We start from the raw sequence: 12,818 nt of genomic DNA, 5'->3' as shown, positions 1-12,818 counted from the left end.
ATATGACACTCTCATCTGGCCTCCAAGGGCACCCACACACACATGTCATAACATTTACACAGAGACACTGTCTTGGTTACTGTTCTGTTGCTGTGAAGAGACACCATGACCAAGACAACTTAGAAAAGAAAGCATTTGATTGGGGGCTTGCTTAGTTCCAGGGGACTATTAGTCCATTATCATCATGGCAGAAATCATGGCTGGTAGCAGGCAGGTGGACACGGAACTGAGAGCTTACATCCTGATCTATAGTCAGACAGGCAGAGACTGGGCCTAGCATGGACTTTTGAAACCTCAAAGCCCACTTCCAGTGACACACACCTCCTCCAACAAGGCCTTCTAGTCCTTTCCAAACAGTTCCACTAACTGGGGCCTGAGCATTCAAACATATGAGCCAATGAAAGCCATTCTCATTCAAACTACTACTACTACACACACACACACACATAAGTAGAAAGAAATCAACCTTTTATTTTTTCTTTGAAAATGTGTCCATAGAGAAGTAAAGGGAGCATTCAGGCAGAGAAACGGATGTTTGTGAAGCCACGGCTCTTCCAGAATGGGTTGACTTTGTCAGATCTCCTGCAGACATTATAATAAAGTGTTCTAGTGACGAAGATGTGAGTTTTTCAAATATAGAATTGTATCTTAGTCATCGTTGGACCCCCCAACTGTTTTAGAATTGAACTGTATCCTTACATAATTTAGTTCTTTCCTACTGATAAATAAAACTTATAACACTGATAACCAAATAAACCTAATTTATCACACTTTCCTTCCTAAAATTCCTAAAAGTAATTTTTTTTAAAGAAAAATCAAAGAAATCTTTTCCAAACACACGTTTCTCTGTTGGCAGGATGTCAGACTCTGTATGTCTTAGGGTTACTATTGCTATGATGAAACACCATAGCCAAACAACTTGGGGTTGTAAAGGGTTTATTCAGCTTAGACTTCTACATCACAGTTCCCCATCAAGAGAAGTCAGGATAGGAACTCAAGCAGGAACCTGGAGGCAGCAAATGATGGAGAGGCCATAGAAGAATGCTGCTTACTGGCTTGCTCTTCATGACTTGCTCAGCCTGCTTTCTTTTTTTCTTTTTTCTTTTTTTTTTGGGGGGGGGGTTATTGGATATTTTCTTTATTTACATTAGGTCTCCCCTTCAGAAACCCCCAACCCCAACCCCTCTCTCCCTGCCTCTATAAGGGTGCTCCCCCACCCACCCACCCACACCCATCTTCCTGCTGTGGCATTCCCCTATATTGGGATATCTAGTCCACTCAGGCCCAAGGGCCTCTCCTCCCACTGATGCCAACAAGGCCATCCTCTGCCACATGTGCAGCCAGAGCCATGGGTCCCTCCATGTATATACTCTTTGGTTGGTGGTCCAGTCCCTGGAAGCTCCAGGGGGTTCAGCTTGCTTTTTTACAGAACATAAGACCACCAGTCCAGGGATAGCACCACCCACAATGGGCTGGGCCCTCCCTCATCAATTACTAATTAAGAAAATGCCTTACAGCATGATCTTATAGAGGCATTTTCTCAATTGAAGTTCCCTCCTTTAGACAACTCTAGTTTGTATAAATTTGACATTCGACTAGCCAGCACAGTGTAACTTCTATTTTTAGGTGATTTTGGTGTTGTTCTAATATATTTTGTTAAAGAATTCCCCTTAAATATTGAGCTTGTAGTAAGTGTATAATTTTTTTTTTAAGCCGGCCTATTTAAAACGTATTTTAAATATCTAAAACACAAAGAGCATTGTATGCTACAGACTAGATGATAGAGGAGATTCAAGTATGAATAAACCCCAAATTCCTGCCTTAGGAAGACAGCTTATAATCAGCAGTAGCTGAACAGCCTGTGAGTAACCAGAAAGTGGGGCAGGCAGTGAGTGTTACAGGAGCCGAAGGGAGACGCCCTCGCAGGATGGGAGATTTTATAGGAGGACTAAGGAAATTCTCATAGACAAGACAACGTGGAGAACAGAAGTGGTATGGAGGGGAGAGCAAAAGATTGCTCAGAGAAGCTGGGCTGGTGAGGATTAGCATTGTGTGGGTCTATTGCTGTCTATGTTATTTTAATCGTTGGGCCTTTGTGCAGTATGTAATATGCCCTACAATATTCAGAAAGGCTTAGAGAGATTGCCCTTGTGTACAATATTCTTCTGTTATCTGTAGAACTGCTCTCCATAGTTCAGTTACCTGACGTCAACTGTGATCCAGAAATATTATGTAGAACATTCCAGGGAGGACACTGAGGTGGCTCAGTAGGTAAAGGCATTCACCATCAAGCCAACAATCTAGTTCAACCCCTGAGACTTACATGGTGGAAAAGGAAACAATTCTCACAAGTTGTCCTCTGGCTTCCACATATACACCATACCTGTATGTGTCACACACACACACCCACACACACACACACACACACACACACACACACACACACACTGAATAAAAAAATTCCAGAAAACAGAAAGAAAACCATTTGAAATTGCAAGCCATTGTGCATTGTGATGGAACCTGCATGCTATGTCTCACACCTTTGCCAGCACGTGGATGCTATAGACACCACTACCCCATTATATCACTTAGTGATTACCTCAGCTATCACATCTCAGTGCTTGTGTTCAAGTAAAACAGATGCCACCTAATATCCTCAAAGCACAAGAACAGTGGTGCTGACCACAGAAGAAATGCAAAAGACAAGCCATAAAGTACCTTTAAGAGAAAAGATAAAAGTTCTCAGTTTAATATGGAAAGAAAAAAAATCATATACTTAAGTTGTAGTAGAGTAAAGTATGGGGGGGAAGAGATCACATTCTCTAGATTTTTATGATAGTATAGTCTTGTAATTGTCTCACTTTATTACTACTATTAATTTGCTATATTGAGTTTATAAGTTAAGCTTTGCCCTTGACATATCTGTATAGAAGAACTGATCATAGAGAGAGAGAGAGTTCTGTACCACCAGTGGTTTGGGCATCCACTGCGGGCCTTAGAATATATTCACCTCAGATAGGTGGAGACTTCTCTATGTGCTCATGTAAATCGTACCTATCCAATTTGGGTTTTGTAAATCACGTCAGTGTTAGGTATTGTTCCTGCTTCTTTCTGGGTGATCTACACAAGCTGGTCAACTAGTTGTTGGACATAGATGTTAGAGGTGGCAACCATACCACACTATTCTCAGAAAGCTGCTTGGCTTTAGTTTCCTCCATTAAAGCAACAGAGGTCCACAATCCAGCAGAGATGTTTATCAATTATTCTCCTAAGTCACACATTATCTTCTGGTAGGTTTTCATAAGAATATGCTCTAATGGAGACAACACAGACTTCTTTTCTCATGCTTGTGTGTAGGTGACTGTTAGCCAGTTGCATGTGATCACAGTGGATACAGCTGTGAGTCACCTGTGTTTAAGCCATGTTCTCTGTATTCCGGCCATCCTTACCGGAACATATGTATCTTTTCATCCTGTGCATTAGCCTAAGCTTGGCTTCTATCTTTCCCTGATCCCTACCTAGGTCTAGGCTCCAGAAACAGGTAGAATTCTGCCCTATCGTTCTTTCTTATACAATACATTTTACTTATAATTGAAGGAATGGTTGAGTTTGAATTTAGGAAACTTTTCAAAATATAAAAGCCTGGCAACATGAGAGACTCTTGTCCCTGTCTGTCTCTGAAATCAACCAGCTTTTCCCACCCCCATCTCCTGTTAAAGGGTTTTTCTCTCAGAGCAGTCAGCAGAGGTGTCCCTCTTGCCTCTCTTAATCCCTCTGTGACCAATTGAGCCAACTGTCAGAATCTCAGAGGTGTATTCCAGTCAAAGCCCAGGATTCTTTGCATTCCTTCCATGTGCAATCTTCATCTTCTCACTGAATTGTAAGCACAGCTAATCATCCAGCAACTGTGGATCAAATAATCAGTGTGTGTGTGTGGGTGTGTGTGGGGGGGGGGTTGAATATGCTTGGCCCTGGGAGAGGCACTATTAAGAAGTGTGGCCTCATTGGAGTAGGTGTGGCCTTGTTGGAGGAAGTGTAGGAGTTGGCAGTGAGACCCTGCTCCTAGCCAGTCTTCTCCTAACTGCCTTTGGAACAAGAAGTAGAACTCTCAGCTCTTCCAGCACCATGCCTGCATGGATTCTGCCATGCTTTCCACCATAATGATGTAGACTGAATCTCTGAACCTGTAAGGAAGCCCCAGTTAAATGTTGTTCTTTATAAGACTTGCCGTGGTCATGGTGTCTCTTCACAACAATGAACCCCTAAGACTGTATGTGTTTGTGTGTGTGTATATGTGTGTGTGTATATGTGTGCGTGTGTGTGTATGTGTGTGTGTGTGTGTGTAAAGACATTGGAAGAAGGAAGGCTGGCTCTGCTTCACCTGCTTGCCTTGTGGGACCGGGCAACTGCTGGATCCTTGGACTTCTATTTACAACTGCTGCCGACCATTGTTGGGAGTTGAACTACAGACTGTAAGTCATCAAGAAATTCCTTTACTACATAGAGACTACCATAAGTTCTGTGACTCTAGAGAACCCTGACTCATACACCTTCTCTCTCACATATATAAACTATTGTTATTTTTACATTTTTAATGAAAGAAAAGGGGAGTACAGAAACCTAGCTTAAAGGAAGACATTAGCTACTGAGCAAAATGTTGCCGGGTTTCTAAACATGGACGTTGGCTTGAGCCACCATTTTTAGCTCTTGCTCACCTTCCAGGTCCAAGAAGCTCATTCAGACTCATCTGCTCTAAAGAGAAATGGAAATATTTGGGATTCTGATGTCCAGCATCCTTGACCTGCTCTGTCACCAACTCATTGGCTTTACAGTCCTCCACAGGCTGCTGAGGACTCTCCGATCATATGTAACCAGGAAGTGGTAGCATCTACCTGGATGGTACCTCCCACGACATGACCAAAGAGGATAGCTGAAAATGGCAAAGCTCTACCAGGAGAGATAGCATGGTTTCTTTCCACACTGTTGTGTGGTGTTTGGAGCACCTCCCGAGAATCTATCATGTCCATTGAGGTGGACCTTCTTGACACTGCTGCCCTGGGTCCCATTACTTCTTTCTTTTCTACTTCTGAGTAGCCAGCAGAGGACCGACCGCTATATCCCAGCATCCATTCAAGGTGGGGCACATAAGCTGGGCCAATGTGCCATAATTAGGAAGCACAGAACTCTAAGTCAAGTCCCATATCATGTTAGCTCATATCTTTGCCCAAGTCACCTTCAGCCTCAGTTTCCTCAGCCGTGAAAGAAATGTGACAACTGCTATGACTACCTTGAAAGACCACTGAGAAGATTAAGATCGAGTGAGGTGCATTTTATAAGCTGTAAAGCACTGTGCAAATGTTAGCTATTGATATTTCTCACTCTAGTGGATCACAGAGCTTGCCAGCAAAAATAAATTACCAAAAAAAAAAAAAAAAAGGAGGAAAAAAACCTTCCCACGCATAATTATGCCAGCGTTAAACACTAAAGAGAACTTAGGCAGGTGTGTGGGGTGTAAGGTCATCCCTCGGTGACTCTCAGGCTTACTCATCCCTGCTAAAATAATGCAGCAACTGCTTTGACTGATGATTTCTATCTTCTGGGTGACCTTGAACAAGGCCACCCCCCCTTCCATCCTGCCCTCCTTCCCTCTTTCTTCCATTTTCTAGTGTGGAAAATATGGGTGAGGGAACTGAGCCAGGTGATCCCCAAGGTCTGATGATGTAAGATTCTCTGGGTGGAGTCTCACAGGCAAACAAAACCTGATATCAGCAGACTGAGCAGGGAAATGCAGGCAAGGGCAGGGCCTGGGGAGCAAACACTGAACAGGTGGTTCTGGAGAGCAAGAGAAAAGCACAGGCAACAAGGGTTTTGGTTCCAAGTTGATTCTGACTTTAAGGAAGTCAGAGATGGTCCCCCTGCCAAATCTCTGTTTATGGGGACCTAATGATAACTATAATTAGATACTGACCTCATGCCAGAAACTGCCCATGTACTATCTCATTTCATCCCCCACAAGGGAAATGTTAAATTTCCTTTTTTTTGGCGATAAAGCAGTTGAGAAGCAGAGAAGTTACACCAGCTAATGTTAGCTCTTAGAACTAAAATGAAGCAGATCTGGCTGACTGCAAAGCCCATGAGGTTCTCCATTAGGATATACTGACAGGCCCCTAAGAAAGGTGCCATCCATCAGCAGCTTGGCAAATGAATGAGCTTATTGGAAACCATAGCTGAAATAACATGCCTTCGTGGAGTCTTATTGTAAGCTTCTCTGACACCTCTTATTACCCAGAGTCTTAAAGACATATGAGATTTAGTGTAGCAAGGGCCCCCGTGAAAACCCTCCTGCCATGAAACCAGCTAAAAAAATCTAGCTGAAGAAACACTCCTCCCCCTCGCCTCTCCCTCCCTTCCCCCTCCCCCACCCCCTCCCCCTCCCCTCTCCTTTCCCTCTCCCACCCCCTCCCTCCTCCACTAGCATACCCCTCTCTTATTTTCACCCAGCTTCCCAAAGAGCAGCTCTGGCCTCTTGCAAGAAGCTGGTGTGTTGGCTGTTGCCATGGTGATGGAGGAGCATCTCTGTCATGCACACATGAGCAGCACAGAGTGGGTTTCCTCGGCCTGGGAAACTCAGAGGATTTATCAGCAGCTGCTTTCCAGCAGCATCTTCACATTGCTTCTGATGAGTGAAAGTGCAGCCCTTCTACTTAGAATTCGCCCCACACCAGAAACAAGACTAAGCTTTCCTCACCAGGTCTGTGTCTAAAGCAACCCCCTCCCTCTACTGCTGAGACAGTTCCTGAGGAAAGGAGGTACCTTCCAGGTGGTAGGAAAAGGAGGGAGGGAGCTGTTCGGTTTACAGAGTAAACAGACAGTCCTTGGCTTCCTAAGCTTTCTTGGCTAATAGCAGTTATGTGCTAATTAGAGCTTCAGAGTCAGACCCATGTGGGTTTGTCACTTGCCCCAGTCACTTATTAGCAAGTAATATAATACCACTTCTTTATTAAAACTCTTTTAAGAAAGTCTAGGGGTACGGCTCACACAGCAGAGTGAATGCCTCATGGGTGTAAAGCCATGGGTTAAATGCCCACTGCCATATAAACCAGGCAGCAAATGTAATCCCAGGACTCAGAAGATAAAATCGGAGCATCAAAAGTTCAAGGTCATCTTTCATGACACAGTGAGTTCAAGGACTGCCTAGAGTACATGAGACCCTGTCTCAAAAACAAAAAAACTTAGAAATTATTTTAAAGAAAGTAACTTAAAGAAACATGTGTTCTAACTTTGAGACAGTCAATTTTTGAAGCCTTGGATCATCACTTGGTGGATCAATAGCTATGTAGTATTTTCTTTTAAGTTAAAAAAAAAAAAAGAAAAAAAAAGGAGATTGGAGCAACCTGAGATTCTGTGGATATTTTCATTTGGAAACATGGTTACAACACCTCTGATGGCAATCTAAGAGTTTGAACTAAAAGGAAAAGAAAAAGGTCCTGTGATTGGCGATATGGCATGTCATGCTAACTCCACCTTCACTGAGCACCATCTATGTGCTAAGCATGATGACAGTGCTATGTGTTTGCTAGTCATTTAATCCAGGCAAGGGCAGTTATGAGGTAGGCATCATTTTTGCAAATGAACAGTATAAGGATATGTGTAACCTGTTAGTACGTTGCAAAATAAAAATGAACAACTTCTAATTCTGCCCTTACTGTATCTGTACATTGAAAAGAAATGTTTCTCCAGTGTCAAGCCATGGTGTCCCATTACATGAGTACCTACATGGCTGTCCTCAAAGAAAGGCTCCTTGGTACCAGGGCCAGCTTGGAGCAGATGGCCCCATTTCTTTTATTGAAAAACATCCAGTTTCAGGGATCTGAGGCAACAGTCATATTCCAGGATCTCACACTTGACTGCTGTCTTTGTGAGTAGGATTCTGCCCAACGAGCCTGTCTGCACTTCCTCTTCCATCTTTCTTTACCCTGTGTCTTATCTGCCAGCAAGCATGACCTGACAGAGGATTCAAGACATCTGATCAGCTTACCTGCCCCCCGCCCTATTCCTGATCAGGAATGAGTCCATATTCCTATGTACTGGGTTTTCTCTTCTCTATGCACTGCTGGTGTCAAAAGAATGTCTTTTCTCATCTTCAAAATAGCATCTGGTCCATTTGAAGCAGGCTAGCAATAGGCCGCCTGCCAGCACCCTCATTTCTTGGCGGAGAGAAGGCATTCCCCATCCAATTATCTAAAAGTCTCCTCGCCTGATGATTCAGCCAACCTCTCCATCATGAGCCAGCCCTGGGCAGCCTAAAGTCACCTTGAACAGATCAATAGTGAGGAGCATTTTGTATCTGAATTTGAATTCTTATTTCAGTTCTATGAGGTAGGAGTCTCATTCTCATTTAAGCAAAGGAGGAAATGGAGGCTCACAAGAGATTTCCTCAAGGTCACACTGTCACAAAGAAGATGAGATTTAAACTTAAATTTCAAATTGACAAACTTTTTTTGACCAGGTCAGCTTTCAAATTGACTGGGCAGTCAGTAGTGGTGCATGCCTTTAATCCCAGCACTTGGGAGGCAGAGGCAGGCAGATTTCTGAGTTCGAGGCCAGCCTGGTCTACAGAGTGAGTTCCAGGATATCCAGGGCTACACAGAGAAACCCTGTCATGAAAAACCATTAAAAAAATTTTTTTAAAAAAATCATTTATTATCCTGTGTGTACAATTTGGGGTAGCATGAGTCAGTTTTCTCCTTCCACCTTTACATTTTGTTCTAGGGATCAAATTCAGGTCATCAAACTTTCATGGGCAAGCACTTTACCCTCTAAACCATCTCACTGGCCCCAGATCCCCAACTTCAGAAGGAAGAGTTGAACATTCACTGAACCCTTGCTTTTCCTATAGGCTATAATGAATGGTTAGAGAGTCCTGTGGATTACAGAATATGGTTGTCCAGAGCATCTACCCCTGTGTATTCTGTAGTGTGTCTCCAAGCCTTCATCCTTGCGTGGGACATCCTTCTTCATGCCTTGAAACATGGTGCAGTTGGACAGCCACAGGTTTTGTGGTAAATACAGATGTTTTGGAATCCTGGTGTGTCATTTGCATGCTTCTGATCTCAGGTAATGTATCCAACCCCTCTGAACTTCTCTCAATATAATAGGGCTACCTACCTAACAGTGTTATCCTGAGGATTCAAAGGCCTTTTATGGTTCTCTAGTGGTTAGTAGGCACTCACCAGTATGGCCAGCCCTAACAACTGCTGTCCACCCACCATCACCTGCTGGGAAGCTCTCTGACTATGCTTCCCTCCCCTATGCCCTGACATTTTTTATTGTCTTTAGTTGAACTCATCACACAACACTGGTCTAAGTGGGTCATGTTTTCTCTACTCTCCCACCTTCCTTAGTCTAGATTTTTTTTTCCAAGGGCCAAGATTCTTTTTCATCTCTAAATCTTGAATGTCTAGCCCTTAGCCAAGTGGGAGGGAGGAATGAAGGAAAAGAAGGGAAGAAAAAGAAAAAGAAAATGAAACCAAGACACAAAACTGTTTATGAAACACTGCAGCAAAAACACACCCTAGCTCTGTACCCAGGCAAGCAGGAGAAGCACCTGGTCTTCTCCCAGCGTCCTTTGCAAATGCTTCCCAATTCCCCCATTGACAAGAGCCCACAAGACAGGAATACCAATGACTGCCTGAATAGGAAGTCTCCGAGGAGCCCCCCCACCCCCACCCACCCAGGGAGCAGACGGGCAAGTGATGAGTGGCGAGGCACAGCTGCAGAAAGGAAAATTCCGTCTGTTAGCCAATGGGGACAGACTGCAGCCCCAAGCCTGGTAACAGTATGTGTGGTGTGACTGTGCCTGAGCTCCTCCCACCTCCAGCAAGTGTAGCTGCAGCCCCAGCAACAGCTCAGCCTGGCAGGTGATGAGGCGGCTACAGACTCCGAAGGAAGGCAGGTGGTTGGCTGAGGCAGTAAGGAGCTGCAGCTTGGAGACCTTAGGCAGAAGTGCCAGGGATGAGGAGGCAAAGATCTCTCTCTCCCCCCACCCTCCCACCCCCCGGCTCCCCAGACAGAGACTGCCCACCACCAAACACTTAAAGCCTTTTTTTGTTTGGTTGGTTGATTTGGTTTGTCTTGTTTTTTTTCAAGATATAGTTTCTCTGTGTAGTCCTAGCTGTCCTGGAATCAACTCTGTAGACCAGGGGGGCCTTGAACTCCAAGATTTACCTGCTTCTGCCTCACTAGTGCTGGGCTTTAAAAGTGTGTGCCACCTCCTCCCGTTTAAGGATTTTTTTAAATGTCCATTTTAATCCCATCCTCCACAGAGGCTAAAGGCACTTGTTAGCAATGCATCCATGATTCTCCTTTCTGCCTTTCTAGCTCACCCTCTAGCTCCCTGTTTGTGGATGCTGTTTCCCTCCACTTGAGACGCCCCCAGGCATTGTGACTGGGCCAGTTTCCCTAAAGCAGATCCCAAGGCTGGGATTTGAGTGTAGATAATATATTAAATGTGCCATCCAAAGAGGCCCCAGCTGAGGTCTGAGAAGGTGAGATCATGAGCAACTTTGGGCAAATGGCAGCCAGTTCCACTCAAGGACCCTCGTAGATATAGGAGGATGCCTTTGGGGGATAGCCCACTGAAGAGACTTAAAAATTCAGTCATATATTCACCAAACTCCATTCAAGATGGTTAAGCGCTGCTCCTGGCAGGACTAACTCCACTCTGAACAATAGCCAGGCACAGCTTTGCGCTAGAGCAAGAACTGAACTAGGCAATTACAGAGTACTGGTACCATCTGCCGTCCTTGCCAGTGTACCTAACAGCTCCACATCCTTCACAGCCCTGCTCAGTCTTAAATCCCACAGCTCCCTTCCCTGCATAGCCAGAGCAAGGCAAACACATTCCTATTGGGTATTTCTCCTGACATGCTGGAGTGACTTTCTGCATAACTCCTCTCTGGGCCATGGGCTCCTCTAAAGGAAGAAGTATGACTTAATTCATTTCATTTCTGTGCTTTACCTCCCAGCACTGAGTGAGTAGGTGCTCAGTAAATACCAGTGTTGCTGGCACTACGATTCAGAGGCATGTGAAGTCACTTTACCCATTATGAAACAGGAGGCTGGAGAGAAAGATTCTGAATGTGCTCAGTGCCATTGAGAAGGGCCAGACTTCTTTAAACTAAAACTTACTCTGAGCATCTGAGGAGGCTTCACAGCCTTGGATACCCTGGCCTAATTCTGCGTGGCTGTGCGACTGTGCTCTAATCACCCCAGTGTAGCTAGGGTAGTTACCCTGAAGCCCTTGACTTAAAGTCACAGCGGACGTTATAATCAAAGGGGGTAGAGCTGGAGAGACAGCTCAGTGGTTAAGAGCACTGCCTGGTGCTCTCCTTAAGAACCAGGCTTCAGTCTCAGCACCAACATGGCAGCTCACAACACTTTCCAGTTCCATGGGATCTGGCACCTTCTTCTGGTCTCCACAAGCACTGCACATACATGGTACACATGTACGCTGCAGACGAAAATACTCATATACATAAAATAAAAATTTAAAGGCAAGGGACACCCAAGTGACTCAGTCACTGGCTCCAGGAACCTGAGATCTGGGAGCTAGAATCTTCTTTAATTTCCAGCTAAAAACCAGGCCTTTTAAAAACAAACAAACAAACAAAAAACAAACAGACAAAAAAAACAAAAAACAAAAAAACAAAAACCCAGGTACTTGGATATACTGGGCCAGGTTCTGGTCTCCACATTTTGCCTCAGTGGGCTCAAACACAATTGTATGGCTAAGTAGAGCAGATCATCGCTGGGATACAAGACAAGAGATTTGATTGATGACACTTCACTTACCAAGGAGTGGCTGTGGGGAGGAACTGAAGGGTGGTGGCTAAAACAAGCCCTTTAGAAGTCACGGTCCAGCAGAGGAGGGGCGTTGTTAGAAACGGCTGATGTTGGACTGCAGAGGTGGCTCAGTGCTTAAGAGCACTTTCTGCTCTTGCAGAGGACGTGAGTTCTGAACCCAGCACCCATCTCAGGAGGCTTACCTCTAACTTCAGCTTCAAGGGGTCTGACAACCTGTACTGGACTTGTGGATACCTGCACCATGTGCACATACCCTACACAGGCACAGGTACACATAATCAAAATAAAATTTTAAAGGAAAAGAAATGGCTAGTGTAAGCCAAGAATGCTAGCACACACTTGTAATCCCTACACTCAGTAGGTAGAAGCAAAAACATTGTGACTTTGAAAAGAAATAACTGTTTTGTCACAAGTAACAAAAGAATGGATAAATTTCATTAATTTTCCATTTAACTTGTAATGTATATTAACAAGTTAAAAAAATAATACTTAGTTGCTTTCTAAGTCATTTGAGCAAAAAACTTGAGCACTGTCTTCTATCCTCCCCAGAGATGACTACTCCCAGGATTTTAGTAACTCCTGAAATCTGTTTGCTTTCTATTGCTGTATAAACACCCTGACTAAAACCAACATGGGGAGGAAAGGGTTTATTTGGCTTCCACTTTCATGCCACAGTTCATCATAAAGGGAAATCAAGGCAGGAACTGAAGCAGAAGCCATGGAAAGTGCTGCTTACTGGCTTGCTCCTTCTGGGTTGTTCTATTTGCTTTCAAATACACTCCAGGACCACCTGCCCATTGGTAGCACTGTGGGTGCACAGTGGACTGGGTTCTTCTCTGTCAATTGACAATAAAATGCCCCTACAAACAAACTGATAGAAACTTTTTTTTTTTAATTGAGGTTTTTCTTTCCATTTGACTCTAGCTTGTGTTAAGTTGACAAAACTAACCAGG

The sequence above is a fragment of the Mastomys coucha genome, unplaced genomic scaffold, assembly GCF_008632895.1.
Source record: "Mastomys coucha isolate ucsf_1 unplaced genomic scaffold, UCSF_Mcou_1 pScaffold20, whole genome shotgun sequence".
Lineage (NCBI taxonomy): Eukaryota > Metazoa > Chordata > Mammalia > Rodentia > Muridae > Mastomys > Mastomys coucha.
Note: the sequence above shows the minus strand (reverse complement) of the source record.